The sequence below is a fragment of the Uloborus diversus genome, chromosome 4 (genome assembly GCF_026930045.1).
Source record: "Uloborus diversus isolate 005 chromosome 4, Udiv.v.3.1, whole genome shotgun sequence".
NCBI lineage: Eukaryota > Metazoa > Arthropoda > Arachnida > Araneae > Uloboridae > Uloborus > Uloborus diversus.
The window spans coordinates 180,192,718-180,216,278 of NC_072734.1; positions in this window are offsets into that span (position 1 = coordinate 180,192,718).

Here is a 23,561-nt window from a genome sequence, read left to right on the forward strand (position 1 = left end):
AATTTCATGCACAGGTGTGTAGCTTAGGCGTTAGCAGATTTATTTAGTTTATATGTGCGTAGTAGTTATTTGTTTCTGTAAAAAAATTGCAAAAAAGTATTGATTTTTTTTTGCATGATCCTACTAGTTTATAGGATGTATGTCAATTTATCAACTACTATAATCTAATATAAAGTTAGTTCTGTTATAGAGAGCTAACACGAAATTTGAACAGTTTAAAGCGGAGCAACTTAAAGTTCATTAACTTATTGAAGCAACATTATCATATACAGTGAAACCTGTGTAAGTTGACCACTTATGGTGCAGTACTTAAGTAGTCACATTAGACAGGTGATCAACTTCACTGGTTTTGCTGTATACATACAATATGTATATTGTTTTTCCTATATATATATATATATATATATATATATATGCAGATGATATGATGTATATGTATACATGCAGATATATATATATATATATTTGCATGTAAATCCTACATAAACATATATTACATGTGTAATTGAATTTTAGTTCTCGCACAAAATCTAAAACGCGCTGACAGTTCTCAGAAAATGTAAAAAAGTTGATTTTATCAGTTTCTATTATTTTTGAGTCTTGGCATCGCGTCTTTATTTTTGTGCATGCAAAACTTGATTTCTTTATGATGTTTTCATAGAACTCAAAATGCTTTCCCCAAACTGAAATGTCTGTAACTTCAATTTCCAAAGGCATGATTTTCTTTCCCTTATTTTTGATAAGCCAAAAATTGAGATAAAAAGAAGAAAAAAACATGGGAGTAATATTTTCATATTACAAGAAAACCCTCTTTCCATGATGGCTAAGAAAAATCAAATCACATTTCGGATTTTCCTTCCAGCTGTAGAAAGGTCTGGGTATATTACTTTATTTTTTGCTTAACTTACTGGGAAAATATAGCATGAGATATTTCTCTTTATTTATTTAAATGCAAGGAAAATGTTATTACTTTAGAAATTTAACTTATTCCAAACGAAGATATGTCGTTTAAATATATATTCTTATTTTGTAATGTGGATTCCTATAATGATGTATAAAAATTTTAACTTTCTTTTCACTTTTAACTGTTATACAATTTTTACGTGGATTTTTTTTTTTGTATGAGACAAACAATCGTGCAATTATTCTTTCTGAGTTCTTTTCACTTTCCTACAAATATTGGAGTAGTTAACAGATGTGGATTGATGTAGTTAAAGTTAGATATTGCATTAAACTTCAGAATTTTAATATTTCGGTGTTCTTGTCTTAAGTCTGAAATTTTAATTATAAGAACCAAAAAGAATGTCTAAAAAGAAATGAGACAGTGATGAGCAAAGGGATGTATGCAACAAAATTAAAAATTTGAAGATTACTGGTACACATGGTTTGTGAACCTCTCCTCTGTCTTGGGGCAAGATATAGAAGGGGAATGTCGGGCAAAGTAAAATAGCGGGGCAACGTGAAATTATGAAATATTTTCTCCGCTTTTAGCGCCACTCTCTGATAATATTTTAATTATGTAGTAACACATGTAGTTTAATCCAGTCAAGGTAAGTTACCTCTGAATATCAAAGTATATGATAATAAAAGCAATTTTCAAAAATTGATACTCATGTTGTAATATTTTGTTGTAAGTCAAAAATTAGTTTTGCTATTTTTAAATGATTAAGCTCTTGTTATTAACGTTTTAAATATTAAATTAGATCTACTAATATTCGGTGCAGTATTTTTTTGTCGTTTAGTTACTTGGAGAGCTTTCTGTAAATCGCATGCAGAGACTGAATTAAGTTTTTTTCTTTTATTTAAAATTTTTTTTCTCAAATTTCAAAATGAAAGGAACGCCTTCGTTTGATAGCAAAAACGAATTTCCATGATAAAGAAGAAAAATCTTGCTCACACTGAAAATCGAAAAATATATTTTGAGCATTTTTTGAACACTGAAAAAACTTGTCTTCATTTTAAAACACTTTAAAGCACAGTGCTAGTTTTCAGGACTGTTATGTGGTTCAGCCCTTTCTTTGCAGGTTTAGGAAGGCACTTGAGGATGTTTTTTCTAACAAAAACTCATGCTCAGCAAACGTGCCCCTTTTTTTAGAACACTTTTTAAGCACACATTTGAGGAAGCTTTTAAAATTTTTTATGTGCACTCATTTTTTTTCCGAATCCATTGTATTTTTTGATGGTAGATTTTGTTGCTAGTATTTCGGCAATGTTGGTGGCAGTTGCTCAATTGAAGGACAATTAATGGTTCTCAGCCAGGACTAATTATCCTCCACAGATGTGTCAAACGGTATCGATTCATTGAAGTTGGATTTCTAGTTGCATCATTTTGAGGGACTCCACCGACTGGAATTTGAAGAAAGCTTTTACGGTTGTACGAAATAAAGAGATTTTTTACTAATCCGTCCAATAGTGCTCTCCATCTGTTTCTAAAAGCGGTTCCAATATGTTCTCAAATGTGCCCAAATCTATTCTCAATTTTATTCCCAAGTTTAAATTTAGCAAATATTCTTATCGGGACCCATCGAAACATATTTTCGTACACATTCAGGACTCTAAAACACTTTTTCTCGTTTAAAGTGTTCCAAACACATTTTCCCCTGTGTACTGAGAATTCTCAACATCACAAGTTCTTACTAACAGTGGTTTATAATCCGTATATAATACCGTTTTAGATTAAACGGGTATTAAGCTATGTATTTTTTCTTCGTGAAAAAGCTATAAAATGAAAAATAAACTAGATATTTTAATATTAATTGCTTTCTTTGTTTTTTCTCAAAATTGTTTAAAGACAAAGTCACGGTTTTTTAAAATGAAAAGTGGTTAATCATTCTGTTTATTCACGCTCCTGTTCCTAAAAAAGGTACATTTTTATTCTACCTTCATTTTTTGAGGCCTGAGATACGAGGCCGTGGCTTTTTAATCGGTTTGCTCCTGTTGACATAAACAAATTAATCATGAAACTCATTCAAACGCATTTTTTTAAAACTTTTTTTTAGTGAAATCTTGCTAAGCGAAATTTTATTAACAGACGAAGAACGTCAATTCTTCATATTATTTCTGTACACTAAATGTAGCTTAGCTGATGCTCAATATTTCTTTTAAAAATATTGAACAACTTGTTTTTTTTTTTCTTTTTTTCGCTGAAATTTACTTTCTACAGAAATGAACACGGGGTATGATAAAATTAGTAAAAGTTATCATGCAACAAGACTAGCAGTAAGACTTAATTTATGTACAGTAAATCTTAAAATAACCGGGGTGTCCAAAACTGGCCTGGATTTACTTACAAGTTAAGCAGGCTATAGCTTAGGACCCCTGCTTAGTTGGGGTCCTCCAACTCCTGGAAATTGGTATGATTCGTTCGAAAAAAATAAAATGTACATTTAGAAAATAAATTTCATTTTCTAGTGCTTGAAAACCTTGAAAATTCGGAAAAGTGTGGCTACAAACCAAATGAGAGGACAGGGAGAAGATATGCCAATATATGTCAAATTCAGTACCTTCCTTTATCCTGCACCAAAAATGTAAAAAAACATGGTTCTTACGTTTCTGAAATACATTAAAATTTTGTGACTCGCATATTTCATACCTTGCTTTGTATATAATTCCAAATGCAGTATATTGGAAATTCTTTTGTTATTGCTTGCTTTTTTCTTACTTCTACTGCATATTGTCAATCTGTTTAGCACGAAAAAAAAAATACCCTACCTACATTCCTTTTCTTCTTCTCGCCCACTTGAAACTGAAGAGAAGTTGCTGTCATGAGAAATCTATAGTTTTTGTTTTCTTTTAAATTTGAAATAGCTCAATAAAAGTCAGAACAAGAGAGTAAAAATTTACAATCAATTACTAAAATATTAGAGACTACAAATATTATATATACTAGAGAGTACAAATGAAGTAAATTAAATAATTTTAATTGTTCTAGAGCCCTTGAAAATAACTAGATAAGTCTTTGAAAATCCGAAGCAAAGTTGGGCTCCAGTTTCATTTCTCATCAAATGTATCAATTATGAATTGTTCAAATTGTCAGTACTTTACTCTCTCGTTGTCTATTTTCTAAATCTAAGTCATTTTTTTTTAAATTTAATTTAAATACATTTAATAGAGCAAAGTACGTTGTATGTTTTTAACACTCGTTTGCTTTTGAATTGAATACTATTTTAAAAAATAGAGTTATTGACAGTATTCGAAATATTTAAGAGTAAAAAAAGAACGTAATCCAAGAACGTAACGGCAGTTAAACAAGGTTTCGATTACAAGAGTTTCAGATAATCGAGTATACTATATTCATAAAATGTATTTTTGTCTATGTTAAGTTATTTAACTATTTATTGATAAAAACATTGTAAAGCTAGCTACATTAACTCGGTAGAAACATTCCTTCAATTCTTACTCATCCTTCCTCATACAATTACCAGCTTTCTTTCTCGTAATCATATCAACCAAAACACACTGAAATAAAATGAATGTACAGTGGTGGTAAAATAATAACATCACCCGCGCCGCAAAGGAGAAGAATATCATCCCGACTGCATTCAACACAGTCAAGCATCCCGTATCCCAGATGATTTGGGGATGTATTTCCGATCAAGGAGTTGGTGGGCTTCATTTTGTGCAAGGAACAGCAAACGCACAAGTGTATATTGGCATTTCGGAGGAGAAATTGCTTCCTTCTATCCGGGATCACTTTACTTCTGTTCCAAACGAAATTTTTTCGGATGATTCTGCTCCGTGCCATAGGGCAAAACAGGTCAGTAACAGTTTAAAAACCTTTATCCTGCCATTATACTTAAATTGACATGGGGTTAAGGGGACCGTGGACCTTCCAAATAGCTCAAATCGGTCAAAAATATGATTTTTTTTTTATTTCGTGGAAGTAACAATATATGAAGTGTGCTGAATCGAATGAAAAAACCTCTTGTTGATCTGATGTTTTATTGCGAAGTTATATGCGTTAAAAAAAGTAAACAGAGCTTGTTTTCGATTAAAATGGCTGTAAAACATGTAGTTAAAGTCGAGAAACTAAGTAAAACTAAGTGTCAAACATGTAAACTAAGTTTCAATAAATTCTTACATTGGTATTAATGTCAAATATTGAATCATTGTGAAAATATCTTTCGGGAGGTATTAAAATACGAAGATCATGAAATGTGGGTGAAATTAGACTGTAACGTCATTTATCTCGGACTGGAAAATTCGATGCTTACACAGATTGAAAAAAACTCCATGCGACTTAATTTTTGTTCGATATGCTTCAAATTTCAGAATATGCTACTTTGGTAGTAGTTTGATAAAACTGGGTATGCATTAAGCTTTAAGAGCATTTTATGTTGCTTAAAAATATTTAAGTTTTGATTTTCATGTAATATTCGCAACCAAAACTTGCTTTGCGCGAAAAAAAATACTGCGCAGTTAATAATGGACCAATCCTATAATGGATACCCAAAGTTCTTGGCAATGTTCCGTTCTCTGATAAAATACAAATTGTTTGAGAAAAAAGCAAAAATTAAGTCGCATGGAGCATATAACAATCTTTATTTTAACTTTCAAAATTTTTAATTTTAATTAAATTTTTATTTTGTTGCATTTTTTTTTTTGCTTAATATTTTGCATGCTAATAAACTTACTAACTTTTATGCCCAGTTTCATATCTCAAAATTAATAAATAAAAGAAAAAGCTTTCAAGGTCCACCGTCCCCTTAAGTAATTTTTTTTCTCTAAACTCACACGCAGGTTCAGAATTGGAAAAATGAGCATGGGGTCAGCAGTTTGACTTGGCCTGGAAACAACCCCGATCTACGTAAACAATTATCGGATTCCTGCTGATAAATATTTATTTCATAAGTTTTTCAGAATTTCACATACATTAATCATTAATCGGTCGACCAAACCTTCTCACATAATCCCATTGTTGTGAAAATGCGTGGGTGATGCAATGTTTTTTTTTACTAGCACTGTATTAAAGGCAGTGTTGAGCCCGCAAGATGAAATGCCTCGACTTCGGCTTCTAAACTAAATAATGGAGCATAATTGTGAAACAATTGTGTATAATTAGAAATATATTTAAATTAATCGAAGGAAAAAAAATGATTAATAATCAACATGAAGCTCTTGTTGGAAAAAAGGTAACATTCCTGTTCATGTACTTCCTGTCTTCCTTGTACATATTTTCTAGAAATTAAGTTTGGTTTTGGCATATGGGGGGTCATTCCATGTCAAGTGATCCAAAGTTTTTTCCCTCACCTTTTTGTATTTCTTTGAAATTTGGCTCATCGATTGTACCCTTTGAGGTAATGAAAAGTCCAAATTTTTAGATTTTTATCTCTATTATTTTTTTATTTATGACACTTTGATTTTTCGAAAAACCCGCTTTTTTTCATGGATGCTTGAACATAAAATGGACGATAACTCAGTTCTAAATATAGATAGAAAGATTTGGTAAAAATCATTTTAAAGTACATTAGTTGCTGTTTAATGGGATATGCAACATGACTAATTTCAAAAAAATTTTAATTTTAAAAAAATGAAATTTAAATTTTAAATTTATATTTCTCAGAAAAGGTATAATGATTTTTTTAAAAAAAATTCTCAAAAATTTGTGTGTATTTTATCTTTATTTGTGCAAATTTTCAAGTTGGGATCTCAATGGGATCATATTTTTATGAATTTTTAAATAAAATTTGACTTATGAAATAATGACATTTTTCAGATTCTAACTTCAAAGAAATACAAAAGGGTGAGGGAAAAAATTTCCCAAATTTTGGATCACTTGACATGGAATGACCCATATACGTGGATATGCTAAAACTGGTTTTTTTTTTTTTTTTTTTTTTTTTTTTTTTTTTTTTAATTCTAAATTGGAGAAGAAAGACATTCCAATTTGCATGCAACTGAGCAACCGCAGTAGTAATTCAAGTTATGAAACTTAAATGAAGTGATTGTTCCATCCTTCGATCGTTTTCGTAACTGCTCGGGGGTTGGAGCACGTAAGTGCGTTTTGTAATGAAATGTTGGGATGGTATGCTTTTTTTCGTTTCTCTGAATTGAAATAATATTTTATGATTTTAGTTTCAATAAATATTTATCGATGTTGTACTGACAAGTTTTTGTGATTATTCAAGTATTCGAGTTCAGTTCATGTTTCTCATGTCTGCCAACACTGCCTGACCTTTTCCAGCGTTATGATTTACTCATGATACCCGTACGGCTTTGCCGTAGAAGAAAATTAAAAGGTCATTTGGTTCGCCTGCATATTTACAAATAATGCATGATAAATTTCTCGCCAATTTGCTATATTCATTTGCTTGCCCATGTTACGGTTCCACGTTATGATAATTTCGTAATTTATTCGTCCATGTTATGATAATTTGTTCGGTAAAATGTTCTTAAAATTTGAATAGAAAAAGAACAAAATCGAAGTTTTGAAAAATCTCTTCGAGGTTACACCCCCATGCTACAAATTAATTTCGTTTCAAATTTCATGAAAATCGGTCGATCGTGTCGAGCGCCTCAAGCGATCCTGACAGAGAGAGAGATCCAGACATCCAGACAGAGAGACTTTCAGCTTCATTATTAGTAAAGATTAAGTACGATTAGTTCCCCTTTGAAGCTTTAACAGCATATTAATGACTCTAAATAAGAGTTTGAAAAATTGTACTTAAGAAACAACTCTAAGACGAGATCTTTAGTATCAATGCTAGCTAAATCTACGATTTTTCGAACTTGTATTTTCCATATTTTTTATAGATTTTGCTTGATACTATTCAGCCTCGAAGTATCTTGGAAGAAATCGAACTTTATCCGATCGAAAACCGGTGCCAAAAACATGGCTTACATCCATATCAGCTCAACACATGCTTTGTATTTACTGCCGCCGTAAAGACCATTCTCTGTACCAATACTTTCACTTGATAAAATTTGAAACAACAAATGATAAAGGGAAGATCTGTTTACTTCAAAACCAAATTAATCCAAAATATTTTAATTCGTACAGTCTGCCTCCAGACCAGACATGGAATCTGAAAAGCGGCTGAGTTAGGACGACGCCATCTGAATGAATCAAGAAGGGAAACTAGCGATGGAATTTAATGCACTCGTCTTATGATGTCATTAGGGCTTTATTAATTTATTGCATTCATTAGTTTGAAAACGTGGGAAAACAAAAAGAATTTCTATGGAGACAGCAAAAAGAGCAAGAAATGTTTTTAATTCGTCCGGAAATGCAAAAATAAAATCGTAAACTCAAAGTTATGTAGTATAAAAAAAAATGTATCAACTAATTTTTGTTGTGAGAATGTAGATTGAATATAGTTTACACACACACACACACACACACACATATATATATATATATATATATATATATATATATATATATATATATATATATTGCCGTGGACAAATTATCATTTGTACAGATCTGCGTCTAAATAATTAAGAGACAAAATCGTATATATGTAACGAACAAACTACCACCCCTGTAAACTAATAAAAGCGTCCTTTTCCATTTCCGCCTGTAACCGGATATTTGCTTTTCCATCTCATTGGCGGTCACAGTGCACATTAAGTAATTCCGATAATTTAAAAAGGAAAATAAGTATGAAGTCGTACAGCAAATATTTTTTTAAACTAAAAAATCTTTTAGAAAACAAATGTGAGCAGAGCTTGGAGCGTTTTTTTTTTTTTTTTTTTTGTCTATTGTAAAATTTCAAAAATAAATTTAGCTCATTTTGATATGGAACATTTCGAATAATTGGTTAAAGTACCAAACAAATAAGGAAGTGCCCAATATAGTGGTGCTTCCTAATATGGTATGCCTATGTTTTATTGTACCAAAATACTAAAGCGTTACCTAAGCTACCTCGTAGCTCTTCCTAAATGGGATATCACACGAGAGAAATTACAGGAAATCGCAACCACAATAGCAACTGTCAACGCTATCTGGAACTGGTTTTTTCGGACGGGAAGTTGCCTACAGGGTTGCTGCCATTTGCGCGGACGGTTGCAAGATTTGTTCACAACGGGGGCTACTATTTTTAGCCTACGTTCCCATAAAAGTCAGAAAAAGAAGAAAAAAGCATGAAAGAAGGCTCAATGCATCTTAAAAATATCGCGAAAAACAAAAAAAAGTCAAAAATAAATAAAAAAATTATATAAATATTGAAAAATTATAAATTGGAAAGTAGGGTATTGAGATGGGGAAAAATGTGTCGGTCTGTCTGTCTGTCTGTCCCCCCCCCCCCCCTAATAACTTTTGAATGAATAGTCCGATTCGAAAAAAACTTTTTTTTACTCGAAAGATCTCGGCGAGTACACCTCATTCCCATATTTCACTTTTTGATTTGAACTATTTTTTGTTCAATTTTGAACAGTTCAAAAAACTTAACATTAGCGCCTACGGGGAAACTGAAACTCAATGCAGATTCCGTACTTGAAGGCGGATTTACTTCAAACAAATTTTGTTGGAAATAGCTCTTGACGCCAAACTCCAGACATCGACTCCGAGAATTTAGGGCACTTGACTCCGACTCCCCGACTTCGACTCTGACTTCGTAGCTTTGGCAAAAATTTATACACGTAGGACAAATGACTGACTCCGATTCTTAGAAATTCGACTCCGACTCCTTTACCCCAAAATGAGATTGACTCCGACTCCGCAGCTATGGTTTTGACTGTGAAATAATTATTGTTGATCTGACTTGTTTTTATTTTTACGCTAAAGTTTTAATTTAGGTATTCAGTTTTCGGCGAATAAACTCGAAGTCATCTATGTTTCCACATAAAGATATGCGCAGACGATTTTTTTTTTTTTGACAATGAAAATTATTTCTTTAAGTTGACATTTAATTTTTTTATTTATTTTGGTAAGTGTATTAATTTATTTAAAAAATTGTTTTTGCAACAGGGGAAAAAGAAACGATTTTTTTTTTGGTATGATGTATTTATTTTAATGGAGCTTGTTAATTTCAATTAGTTGTTTCGTTTTGAAAGCTGTTAAAAAAAATTTTTAATTGAAAAAAGTGTATTAGCTGCTTTGCTTAAAAGTTTCTGCTATTTTATTCGTTTTTTTTTTTTTTTTTTTTTTGTGGATGAGTGAGGAATATTCTATTCCTAGAAATCAGCTTAAAGTATTTTAAAAATATGTTTGAAAACATTTGCGGTTTTAGCTATTTTTGAGAATATTGATCAGGTACTAGAAAGTAGTATGGATATACGGGAAAGTTGGCTCGTCTAGTTCTAGACAGAACTTCTTGTTTAGTTTACATCCATGTGCTTGCGCTTGTTCATCGCTTTTCGTCAATTCCGCATTCGGTTATCACACTTGGTTATTACACTGCGTCGCGTTAATTTGACACTTATGGATGAAATTAGTAATCAAATACTTAATGCAGCTCTTGCAGCTTTAATTGTATGTGGATTTGTGAAAAGAAAGCAAATAAATATATAAATAAATAAATAAAAAGGGAAATGATCAAGGCAATGATTTCAAAGCTAGAGCATCAATTATTATTTCATGCAGTCACCAAAGTTCCTCATGTTAAATTCATATTTGAGTTTTAACATTAATTTGTAGAACTTATGGTGAAAATTTCAGAAAAACAGAAAAATTTTATTACTATTAACTGAATGTTTGATTTAAAGTGATACTCTTGTTACATTTAAAGAAGACATACAGAATATATGACTTCTGAGGCTTATTTTTCCCCATAACTACTGAATAAAATCTTAATTTTAGATAGGAATTATTAGTCACTTATTGACAGGTAAGAAAAAAAATTAATTCTAACAAATTATACCTAAATTCTTAGCTAAAAACAAACATGAAAAATTCAAAAAATAAAAAAAGCCAGCAAACTCTAGTCAATAGTTCTTTCATAGTTATTTTTTTAAACTACGAGTTTATAAATACATTGGAGATGTGCTAAATCTTTAACCTACACAAATACAACGCCACTAGATATATATTGCACACAGGAAAATGTGTGCCAGACGTTTAAAAATAAAATGACGCTTTAAAAAAAATGTGATGAAACGATGAAGCGCAAAAAAAAAAAAAAAAACAGTATTATTTAATGTACAATTTTGAAACTTTTAAAAAACATCCTCTTAGTTAAATATGCTACGCGTGAATAACTGGGATTGCAGACTGAACTCTCATAATTTGAGCTGCAAAACTGTTTAACACAATCAGAACCTTGCCTAATAACGTTAAAAAGTTGAGAACATTAAAACTTTTCATAATATTCTAGATTTCTATTGTGCAATAGATTTTTGCCCTACATGCTACTATACACCATTCTGTATAGTATGACGGAAATTTCATTTTATTATAAAAAATTAATATAATAAATACCATTATCAAAGTAATAAATTTAAAAAACATTGTAGGGGAATGTGGGGCAAAGTGAAATAGTTAACTTCCTTTTTTCAAAATGAACAAATTAGAAATTCCTTCTGGAAATTATGGTACAGAAAGGAAGGAAAATATGTTTTGCGTTAAAACTCGCATTGAATAAGTATTCTTCATTTTTGGCAGTAAGTTTGTGCCTCAAAAAAAAAAAAAAAAAAAAAAAGGTTGGTAATTTTTCATTTTTTTCCATGAGGCAAAGTGAAAAATTAAATATTTTTCTAATGACAGTTTTTTTATTCTATCATTAAAGATATTTTTTGTCAAATAAGTGTGTAAACAAAAAAAAGGATGAACAAGTGAAAAGAAAATGAAGGAATAAACGAAAATAATTTAATGAGTGAATACAATAGCGAATTATTAAGAAAATAAGTCAATAAATGAATAAATTAGGGAAGTATTGTAGAAGGAATGTAAACGAACTAATTAATAAATGTATAAGTACGTGATTTGATCAAAGACCGAATATGATACGAACTATTTCACTTTGCCCCGCATGGACATGCTTAACTATACAAGCATTTATAATACAAAATAAGCTTAATACTGAGCAAATAAACACTGCATTGAATAATTGTAGGTCTCAATCAAGATTTCAAATGTTAATAAAAAGAACTTTATCATTTAATAATGCCAAACATATGTTTTGACATCTCAACATAATACTACAATGTGCGTATCATTTTTAAAAAAAATCTTTGTATTATCATATTCTTTGATTTTCAGAGGGATTTTTTTTCTTGACTGGAATAGAATACACGTGTTACTACACAGTCAAAATATTACTAAATAGGTGGCGCTAAAAGTAGAGTAAATATTTCACCATTTCACTTTGCCTTACATTCCCCCACATTTCAAGTATTTTTAAAAGGTACAAACTGTATGTACCCATCAATTTGAATTTAAAAAAAAAGTACACCTTCAATGCTATGATTTTTAAAAAGGAATTTTCACGTAACTTTTTCAAGGAAAAAATTTACTGTAATTGTTCAAGTATCAGAATGGGGTGGTTTCCTCCAGTCAAAAGTAGTACTTTTAGTCACTGAAATTGATAGAATAAGCAAAAATAATATAATAATAATAACAATAACAATTTGGACCCACAAAATACTTTCATTTTCCCAACCGTTATTTTTTAAGTAATTTTTTAAAATGTTCGATTTTTCAAACAAGGCGTGGTCTTGATGACGTCAAAAATGATGCACTTTGCCGCATCTTTCACCACGTTTCCACGTTATGATAATCAAGAAGCGCTCTACGCTTGCTATCAACCCTATCGTTGCCAATACACGTGAGTAAAGATGCTAATTAAATATTTTGCTCTGTGAATGGCAACACGAAATGGCATTTCATCATTTGTGACGTCACACGACAGAAATATAAACAATGAAAGCACAACGATTTAAGTATTTTTTTAAAAACTATTAAACAAAAACACATTATTTAAAAAATGGTCAGATCTAATGTTTTTAAGCATGCTCCTTCAGAAAAAAATACTTTCAAAATTTTGGAAACGACCCCATTGTAACATTTGTGCAAAACAATTTTCAAAAACCCAATGAAACAAAAAACACCAATATAAATTAAGAAATGCATAAAATTTGCACTGATGTTAACTAACGTATAAGTAGCAATTTAAATTCAAAATCAGATGCAAAACCAAAGGTTAAATCGCTCATCCGTTGTTTAAAGTGTAACTGAAAATTTTTCAAACACAAAATAAATAGAACAATTAAAAAGGAATTCCCACATTTCTGTCGCCACGATTGCAATGTATTTTACAGCGACGCTGCCTGACGTCACGAAATCCCAGCGCCCTGATTGGTTCCTTCGTAACTTGCCTAGAATTAAAGGCATTTTTTTTTCTAGCGGAGGAAAAAAATTGCCCTTATACGAGCAACTGCGAATTTCCATAGCACACGAGAATTTTGGAGCGATCATATGTGGAAGTGAGTAGAAAAACCGGTTCCTATTGGGGTTGCGATGTCCCGTAATTTCTCTCGTGTGATATCCCCTTAAAGCTTTTACCTTTATTTCAGGAGCTAAGCGGTACCAGTCCTTGCTGACTCTAGATGGCATGAATTTGTTTTAGCTGCCATTTTGTAGGTAATCGCAGCTTCAATGAAAGGACACCTGCCTCCAGCTCGGTAATCGACTATTCCTGATCGATTAGTTCACAATGAAAAGGAAACTACAGTCTCCAGATGTAGTGACCGGGCTGTGGGTGTATAAGCACGCATCACACGAGTTTTACTACTAACACATATTTTTCCTGATATTCATGAATTGAGAGTTAAACATTTTTCGCCATTTAACGACTTTTTAAAAATTAGGAAGTAATTTTGACTTTAACATTATGATGCCAATTGGCAATTCAAACATACTAGCATTAAAAGTTAAGGAATTGTTTTGTTAACTAAAGATAAATCTTGACATGGCGAAAACTTATACAATACTAATTTCAATGTATTACTCAAAACTATATGGAAAGTCAAATCATATTACCATATCGAAAATCTCTTGAAACATGCTGAACAGTACTCCATTTAAGAGCTATTGTTCACGAATTCATAGGACTTATAATGCGATAATAATATCTTGTTATAGTCAAATGTGTTTAAACTGGTACAGTAAGTCACTTTCTTAACAATGGCGTTGTTAAGACATTTAAATATACATTTTAATTATTAATATTAATAATCAAAAAAAAACAAAGGGAAAAAAATCGTTATTTGCGTTTTTTGCGTATTTTTTATTTGTATTGTTCATTATTTTCTGTTAATTATTATAATAAAATATGTTGTTATTTTTTCGATTTATAAGCCTTTTAGAAGTGGTCTGAGAAAAATTAATATAAAGTATAGACTGAGCAAAAGTGGGGTGTCATGGGTTTTTGCATTTTGCTTCTGTTTTGTTCGTTCAAAATGAAAATTTTCTTCAAGTTTAGGTATTTTTAACCAAAGTAGAAATAAGTAACGTCTGGGAATAATCTTTCACAAATACACTTTTTTTGAAATCCATAATGATAAGAGACAGAAATAAGTAAACGTGAAATGCAGAAATTGATGAGGGATTGTGTTATAGACAACTGAATAGTTTATTTAAGCTTTAAATTGTGAAATTCGAAGTAGTTTAAATTAGAGAAAGTTTCGAAAGTAAACTTACGAAATTATCTTTCCTGCTATATGTTTTGAAGTGTTGAAATATGATCTTGATGCAACGGATATTTGATTTGAAGATCATAATGGGATGACTTTTGAGACTGCCATTAAAATTATTAAGAATTGAAATTTTGGCATCACATTTGCTTATGGTAACACACATCGCTTAATAAACGTTTGAACTGGTTGTCAACGTTTCGAAAACTTTTTACAAATCTTTATGTAACGCAACTCTGTATGTGCTAAAAAACTTGAACCATATCACTTACATACATATATATATATATATATATATATATATATATATATATATATATATATAGTAAAAAAAAATCAATTTAATTTTCTGAAAAGAAAAGAAAATAATGAATAATAAGATTTTTCTTTCAAGCATATCTTTATCTTATTAAATTACAATAAGAAGAATAGCCAATAGTAATCCTAGTAAAACTATCCATGTTTTTCATTTTGCCTACAGCACGTGGCTATTGATTTGAAGGTGGGAATAAACATTATAAGAACAACTACGAAATCACATTTTCATTGCGAAAACATAATTCAGAATTTTGTGATAGAAAGTCAACTATGCATTTCATTTTATTAAGAACTACTTTGATGAATAAAATTGTTTTTCCAATTTTGTTTTCATCCAAAATTTGCTCTTTGAATGCAAAGTAATTTGAAAATCATCTTCTCAAAATGAGCGGTGTGCTGATCTACAACTTTTTCCGATTAAAATATTAGCAGAGAAACCAAATGGTTTCCAAACGTTGAGAAAATACATTTAGCTATTAGAAAAGGTTGTTATTTTTGGCTTGCTTCTTTTATAGTTAAATTTAGATTCGTTATCAAATTTAGTTGAGAAATTTAATCTATAATACTAATCTTCTAATTTATAGAATTAATTATAAATACGCATATTTTAATTTATAAGATTAATGATAAATACTATTAGTCAAAGATGTAAAATTAGAATGTTTGAGAACATTGTTTACTATTTATTTTTATGTGAAATTTATAGCGTCTAATGCTTTTAATCATTTTTGTATTGTTCATAGACTAATGAGAAAATTTGATTCTCAACATGCACGTTTCTATTTTCCCTTTCATAGTTTTATTTTCAATTATTCATTGGCTTAGAACAGTAACACAGAGAAAGTTGTCACTGGTTTCCATTACATTAATATGGTTGGAAATACATTAGCGTTGCTCTACTAAATCATATCTTACCGAGAATTCCGACAATGTGATACAATATTTTTCAGGTTAAGCTAACAAGTTTGAAAGTTCAAAAACGTTTTTACGCATCTGATCCCGTAACACTCATAAATTTAAATACACATGAGAATGTGTGACATTTAATTTTTAATAACATCACTGCCAGCTTTTAAAGCTATTCTTTACTAATAATAAAGCTGAAAGTATCTCCGTCTGGATCTCTGTCTGTCAGGATCTCTGTGACGCGCATAGCGCCAAGTCCAATCGGCCGATTTTCATGAAATTTGGCACAAAGTTAGTTTGTAGCATGGGAGGTGTGCACCTCAAGGCGATTTTTCAAAAATTAGATTTGTTCTTTTTCTATTCAAATTTTAAGAACTTTTCATCGAGCAAATTATCACAACGTGGGCGACTAAATTACCAAATCATCATAACGTGGAACCGTAACATGGGCAATCATATCAAATTGACGAGAACATAGCAAATTGGCGAGAAATTCATCATCCATTACTTGTAAATATACAAGCGAACCATATGACCTTTTAATTTTCTACTACGGGCAAAGCCGTGTGGGTACCACTAGTATTCTATAAAATTAAACATGAACTTGTAAGAGGTGTGCAGATATAAGTAAAAGATTTAATACATACCAGTTACTACACTATCCTGTAACTGTTGAAATGCTTTTTCAAAGTTAACAAGAAGTTCCGTCTAGAACTATACGAGCCTACTTTCCCGTATACCCATACTACTTTCTAGTACCTGATCGATATTCTCAAAAATAGCTTAAATCGCAAATTGTTTCAAACATATTTTTGCAAATTTCTAGGAATAAAGTATTCTTCACACATCTAAAAAAATTAGATGCGTAAAAAAAAAAGCAGCACCTTTTAAACAAAGCAGCTAATACACTTTTCTCCCTTGAAAAAAAAATTCTTTAAGAGCTTTCAAAAGGCAAAAAATAATAATTAAAATTAATATTCTTATTAAAATAAATACATCATATCAAAAAAAATAATAATAATTTGAATTTTGACATCTTGAATTCAAATTATATTTTTCGCAAACACGAGTATGTGTATGTAGGCGTGTGTGTTTGTGTGTGGGGGTATGTGTGTTTGTGTGTAGGGGGTATGTGTGTTTGTGTCTGTGTGCTGGCATAAGTGTGTGGGTAGTTGTGTGTATGAATGTGTGTGGGGTAGGGTGTCTCAAGGATATAATGGCGAAAAAAAAATTTGTGAAATCGAATACGCATACCCTCCAAATTTTTTTCATTTCACCTCAGAAACATTAGAAAAAAGTTCCATTGCAATTAAATAACGGGAACCCGTGCCGACTTGAGGTCAAAGTTGGACCTAAAATCCTGTAAGGCGACTACAGTGGAAAAATTGCTAACTGCATAATTCATTACTACACGCGACATCAATTTATTTAAAGCAGATATTTACAACAATATTAGACTAAAAGAAACATTACTGTACATATTTTTAATTCAATGTTTGCTTTTTGCAGTCAGAATAGAACGTCCTCTGCTCTTGAACACAACGTAACAGATTGTTTTTGTTCCTCATCAGCTGTTAGCAAACCATGAAAGTTCTGCATCATTTTTACCGCTCTTTCAGCTGCATCGTTTACTGCACTAAGCTTTGAGACCGTCTTTTTCACATAAAGGAATGAAATATTATTGACCATACCATAAAAGCTGGATGAATTTTTGTGGAGCAGCTTTTGAGATAATTGGGTCCACATTTTCGTACACTTTTATCAAAAAGCACAAATCTTTTTTGGGTGCTTTGACTGTCAAAATGCATTGAAGCCATGGTTTCACGTATATTGCCACTACAAAAAAGCAGACATCAAACAATGCTTCATTTTCCTTCGTATCTAATTTTAGTTGTGAACTAAATATAATAGTTTTAGGGAGTAAATCGCTCGAGCCATCCATCGAGCTTTGTGCATGACTCCCGGTGGTCTTATTTTAAATTCATTTTCTGTATCTCCACCTAAAAATATGATAGGCAGTTCTGTCAACTCTTAATAGTCATCCCTGAGCGTAATATTAGTAAGTTCAGCACGGTAAAAGTCAAGTAAATTTTCCAAGTTAGGATACAGTTCGGAACAACTCCGCAGCTCCTCCATAGCACTGTATTTAAGTGAGATAGATCAGTTCATATATGTGATGGCGGCAAGCAAAGGAAAGCATTTCTCTATCAAATTTTTGCTCAAGAATAGCGCAAGAACCACTTAAAGGACCTGTTCAGGAAGCTGTAATATCACAACTTAGCTTTGTCTTCGAGATTCCAATCTAAAACTGCCTTTCAAACAGCCTTTGTTTGTTCTTTTCCTGTGGAATTATCCAGTTTAGACTCAGCAATGAGTTGTTCCGTCACATCCATATAAAATAACTATAGATAAGCGATCTTCTTTTGATTTTTGAGCACTCAAAGCAGGCAACAGTCCCATCTTCCTCTATTTTGATTAACCGAAGTGCATCAGCATGTGCAATATTGAATAAATTGTTTAAATTACTTTAAAAGTCTTGTTGTCGCTGCCTGAATACTTCTTGCAGTTTCTCTGCATTTTTTTGTAAGTCTCTCTAGATTTGATACAGGTTTTTAAGTTTATTCACACAATTTAGCAACGATTTGGTGGGAACGCGTGCCTTTTCGCAAAAGATGATGCATTCCCGAATAGCGATATTTGCACTTTCACTGATGGTTAGATTTACTTCTCGAATGTTATAAAACAAAACCGACAGAACTTGTCCGTTAGAGGGAAGTTTCAAGCTCGTAGTTTGTTGTTTTACGACTTCTATTAAAAATATCCTTTTTTTTCAAACTTTGCAGTTCCACTGCCATGTTTCGTTCCCTATGGAAGGACTATACTGCGCTCGCTGACCGGAATGTATTCGTACTGACATGTTTGATGGTTTGCAAATTACTACGGATAAGCCCCCCTCCCTCCAACATATGTTTTTCTGTTTTCATTTGTTTTCTGTGCACTATTTACAGCTGTTTTGAGCTTTGCAAAGTATCGCGTCGCCAGCATTCGCTTGCTTATATGAATACACGTGCTATTTACACGTTTAGGTCTTTAGGCGCAAGTCGGCACGGGTTACCGTGCTTCAAATTGCATGAAACTTTTTTTCCAACGGTTTTGATATAAAAGGAAAAAAATAAGAGGGTATGCGTTTTAAAAAAACGACTTTCATTTTTTTGGGACACCCTAGTGTGGGGGGGAGGTATGTGTATGTGTGTGTAGGCATATATGTCTGTGTCTGTGTGCAGGCATGAATGTGTGGGTACTTGTGTGTATGTTTTTGTGTGTGTATGTGTAGGTGTCTGTATGCATGCGTTTGTGTGTGTGTTTTTGTTTGTGTATGTGTGCGTGTGTGTGTGTATGTGTGCGTGTGTGTGTGTAGTTGTGTATGTATGCGCGTGTGTGTAGGACATTTATGCAACTTGGAGACGGCTTTCGCTGTAGGAGCGGCATCGTGAGGAGCCGGTCGACGGTGATGGTGCGGAGGGTGGCGGTGGGAAAATAAAATGATAGGACATCAAAAACAGTCAAATGAAAGCCAATAAGCAATCGTGATTGCTCAAAAAAAAAAAAAAAAAATCGTTTCTTTTTCCCCTGTTGCCAAAAATAATTTTTTAAATGAATTAATGCACTTACCAAAATAAATAAAAACAATAAAATGTCAACTTAAAGAAATACTTTTCATTGTCAAAAAAAAAAATCGTCTGCGCATATTGTTATGCAGAAACATAAAGGACTTCGAGTTTATTCGCCGAAAACTGAATACGTAAATTAAAACTTTAGCGTGAAAATAAAAACAAATCATATCAACAATAATTATTTTACAGTGAAAACCATAGCAGCGGCGTCGGAGTCAATCTCATTTTGGGATAAAGGAGTCGGAGACGAATATCCAAGAATCGGAGTCAGTCATTTGTTCTCCGTGTATAAATTTTTGCCAAAGCTGCGAAGTCGCGGAGTCGGAGTCCGATTAATTGTCGGGCAAAGGAGTCGGAGTCAAGTGCCTCTAAATTCTCGGAGTCGGAGTCTGGAGTTTGGCGTCAAGAGCTATTTCCAACAAAATTTGTTTGAAATAAATCCGCTTTCAACTACGAAATCTATACATTGACTTTCAGTTTCCCCGTAGGCGCTAATGTTAAGTTTTTTTGAACTGTTCAAAATTGAACAAAAAATAGTTCAAATCAAAAAGTGAAATATGGGAATGAGGTGTCCTTGCCGAGATCTTTCGAACAAAAAAAAGTTTGTTCGAATCGGACTATTCATTCAAAAGTTATTAGGGGGGGAACAGACAGACAGACAGACAGATCGACAGACCGACAGACATTTTTCCCCATCTCAATACCCTACTTTCCAATTTTTAATTTTTTGATATTTATTTAATTATTTTATTTATTTTTGATTTTTTTTTTGTTTTTCGCGACATTTTTAAGATCCATTAAGCCTTCTTTCATGCTTTTTTCTTCTTTTTCTGACTTTTACTGGGAAAGTAGGCTAAAAACCAGATAAAGGCAAATGGTTATTAACATTCTGAAGTACAAAATTAGCAGATTTATGCATTCCCTTGTTTCGAGGTTTCAGGGAACCTCTTTTTCTATGCAAATAGTGAGCTTTTGGAAGAAAAGACCCCCGTAGAAGCTAAAATGCCAATTTGCAGCAATTTAGCTGCAATTTTTGACCCACAAAATGCAGTTATCTGCTGTTTTTGTGCATTAACACGTTGTTGTTTACCATTTACTTATTGCGCAAAGGTATTTATTTATTTCTGAGATAAATACGTTTTTAGTACGCTCGATTTTAATTAAAAAAATAATGGCAAGACGAAACATAATACTATAAAGAAACATAACGTAATACAAAATAATTCAGGATTACTTCTAATACTGAACGATCCTATTTTCCTGAACACCAAAATCGATTTTCTAGCATCAGATCATAGATCATAATTGCTTTGAATTGATAAGATTGTAAATTATGTCAGCATGCCTTTTTACATTTGCTAATATTTAGCAAAAAGACTAATATTTATCAAAAGCTTTTTTCAGGGGAAAAATATTTGGTGTTATGGAATTCGCGTCATATTTAGTTTTTCAAACTATTAGGTTTTATTTTGCATCAAATTTCAATCGTTGCTGACTTTTCCATTAGGATCAATATGAGTTGAATATTTTTTCAACTATTTACGCCTTCAATTTCACTAAATGTAAAAAATAAATTGCAAAAAAAAAAAGAAATCTCTCGTTCTACTATTTTAAATCCGGCTGGTTAAAAATAAATTAACGAACAAATAAAGCAACTTGATAACAACGTGATGCATGACACAAAATGAATAGATATAACATAAAGATTAAGGCAACATGAGGGAAAAATGCGATTTCTGTTTCCTAAGAAAAATGTTTAAATCAATGAATTTAAAAATTCTTGCAGTTTTAGATTTTATATTTTCGTAAACTCTATTCGTGCGTTTGTAACAATAATTACAAGTAAATATTATTTTATACATTCAATCAAAAACATTTAGTTTTCTGTGAATCTAACAAAAGGTGTCAAATTTCTAATCATTATGTGAAACTTTTTTTGTAACAAGGATCAAAACCGCATTTGAAGATTAGTTTCGGAGAAATGTACTTCTCGCTCGTTGATAATTATTTCTCTTTAGTAAAAAATTGTGAACGCTATCATTAATTGCGCCATTTCTCAGAATTCATGAATTGTTGAACGAAAGAAAAATACCACTTAAAAACGTTTTTATGTGATGTTTCTAAAGACTATGTTACCTGATTGAGTTCTTTTCAGAAAAGTCCGCTAGAGTGCTTCACTATCGAATCGTAATTTTAGCTTAATCAGTCCTAATTAAATAGTTTTTCTAATTCATGGCATATACGGTAAACACGTTGTTAATAATATCTCAACAATATATAGCAAGAGATATTATTGTTGACAATAATATCTCTTGCATTTTCATTATCTTTAGTTGGACAATTTTCCGTTTTATATAAGGCAAACAAAAATTATTAAGTCCAAAATGAATTAAGCTTTTTTAAAAGTATTGTAATTGAAGTTTTTATTTAATACTGAGACAAATAAAATGTATGTTAAGCAATGGCATCGATACGGGGGGGGGGAAACAGTAGTGTAACTAATTTTTCTTTTTTGTTTCTTTTCTCGAAATAAAAACAATTAAGTCACAACTTTTTCCTTATCTCTCATGGAATTCCTCTTTTCATTGTTGTTTTAAGGCTTCGTTTTATTTATTGCAGAAATTTTCATAAAGAACAAGTTTCTGTGCATAGTTGATGAGTTTTAAAATAAAATATAGTTAGAATTACATAAAAGCACTAAAATAGAAAATATAATTAATGAAGATAAAATATTAAATGAAGATATCATTTCTTTTCTAAAATGTTCTTCTGATCACGGCAAAAAGTACCATGTGAGATTGGTTTAAGTAACAAATTTGGAATGAAAAATGTAAACCATTTCGAAAATACTGGGAAAAAATCTAGCACGGAGAAAAAGGGTTATATAAAAATAGAAGATTTTAAAATATTTTACAGGCTTCACTCTTACGTACAAAGCAAAAAACGTCTCTAAAATATTCTCTAAACTATTAGACATTAAACGTATTTCCTTCCCTCGGGAACTAAAATACTGTTCCTTTCTAAAATGTTTAAAATATTCGTCTCATTTATTTGAAAAGCTTTAACAAAAACGCTTACGTTATGAATGGGGTAGTTTAAACATTACACTACAATGTGATGTTTATGTTTTCATAAAAAAAGATGTCTGTCTGTCTTTTGCTCACGCAAAACCAAAAACCCTTCGTCCAATTTTCATAAAATTTGATCAAAAATTACATCCGAACACGCACTTATACACACAAACTGTGATTTACATCTCAAAACGCTTTCATGAAAATGGTTTTTTATTCCTGTATTCTTTTTTGTAGAAGCAACATCTGCAAATGATATTGTTAATACATAATTTTTCAAAAACTTTATTCTTATTGTATCCTACTAAGAGGGTTAAAACTTCGGGTTGGAAAATTTATTAGAAACTTGCTAAACCTAAAACCCTTAGGATCTTTTTTTTAACCATGTAAATGGGGTACCGTAACAAGACTTTCGTTTCGGAGAAGATTTTATCAAGCATATTTGTCAAGAAATCTTTATGTTCAATTAAATCTGATTTCATTTCTCTACTCCACTATTTTTTTTAAAACTGGATTACTTAAATGAGGGAGGATGTTGAGTATGGGCATCGACATGGGAAAATATATACAATGAAGTATGATTTTATCTATATATATAAAAATGAATGTTTGTCTGTATGTCATCCATGAACTCAAAAACTACGCGGCAGATTTGGCTGAAACTTTCACCGTTTGTTATTTTTGGTACTGGGAATGTTTATAGATCAGTTCGAAAAAAATCCGATCGATAGTTCCTTTTTTATTCCAATTTAAGTCACAATCCATTGGATAAATACGAATAAAATTATCGGCTGCAGAAATTAATTCGCGTGAAAGATCTCATTGATAAGAAGTTAGCTGTTGCCATTTTTCTTGAGTTTGAACAAATAAATTCTTTCTTTATTGTTTTATGGCTTTTCATGCAACGGGGGGATTTAAAACTTTTTCTATTTGATATTTTTAGCGATTGATTGATCTTGCAAACTGCGTGAGTACAAAATTTGAGTATAGTCACGGCTTCACTTGATACCTGGACCGATTA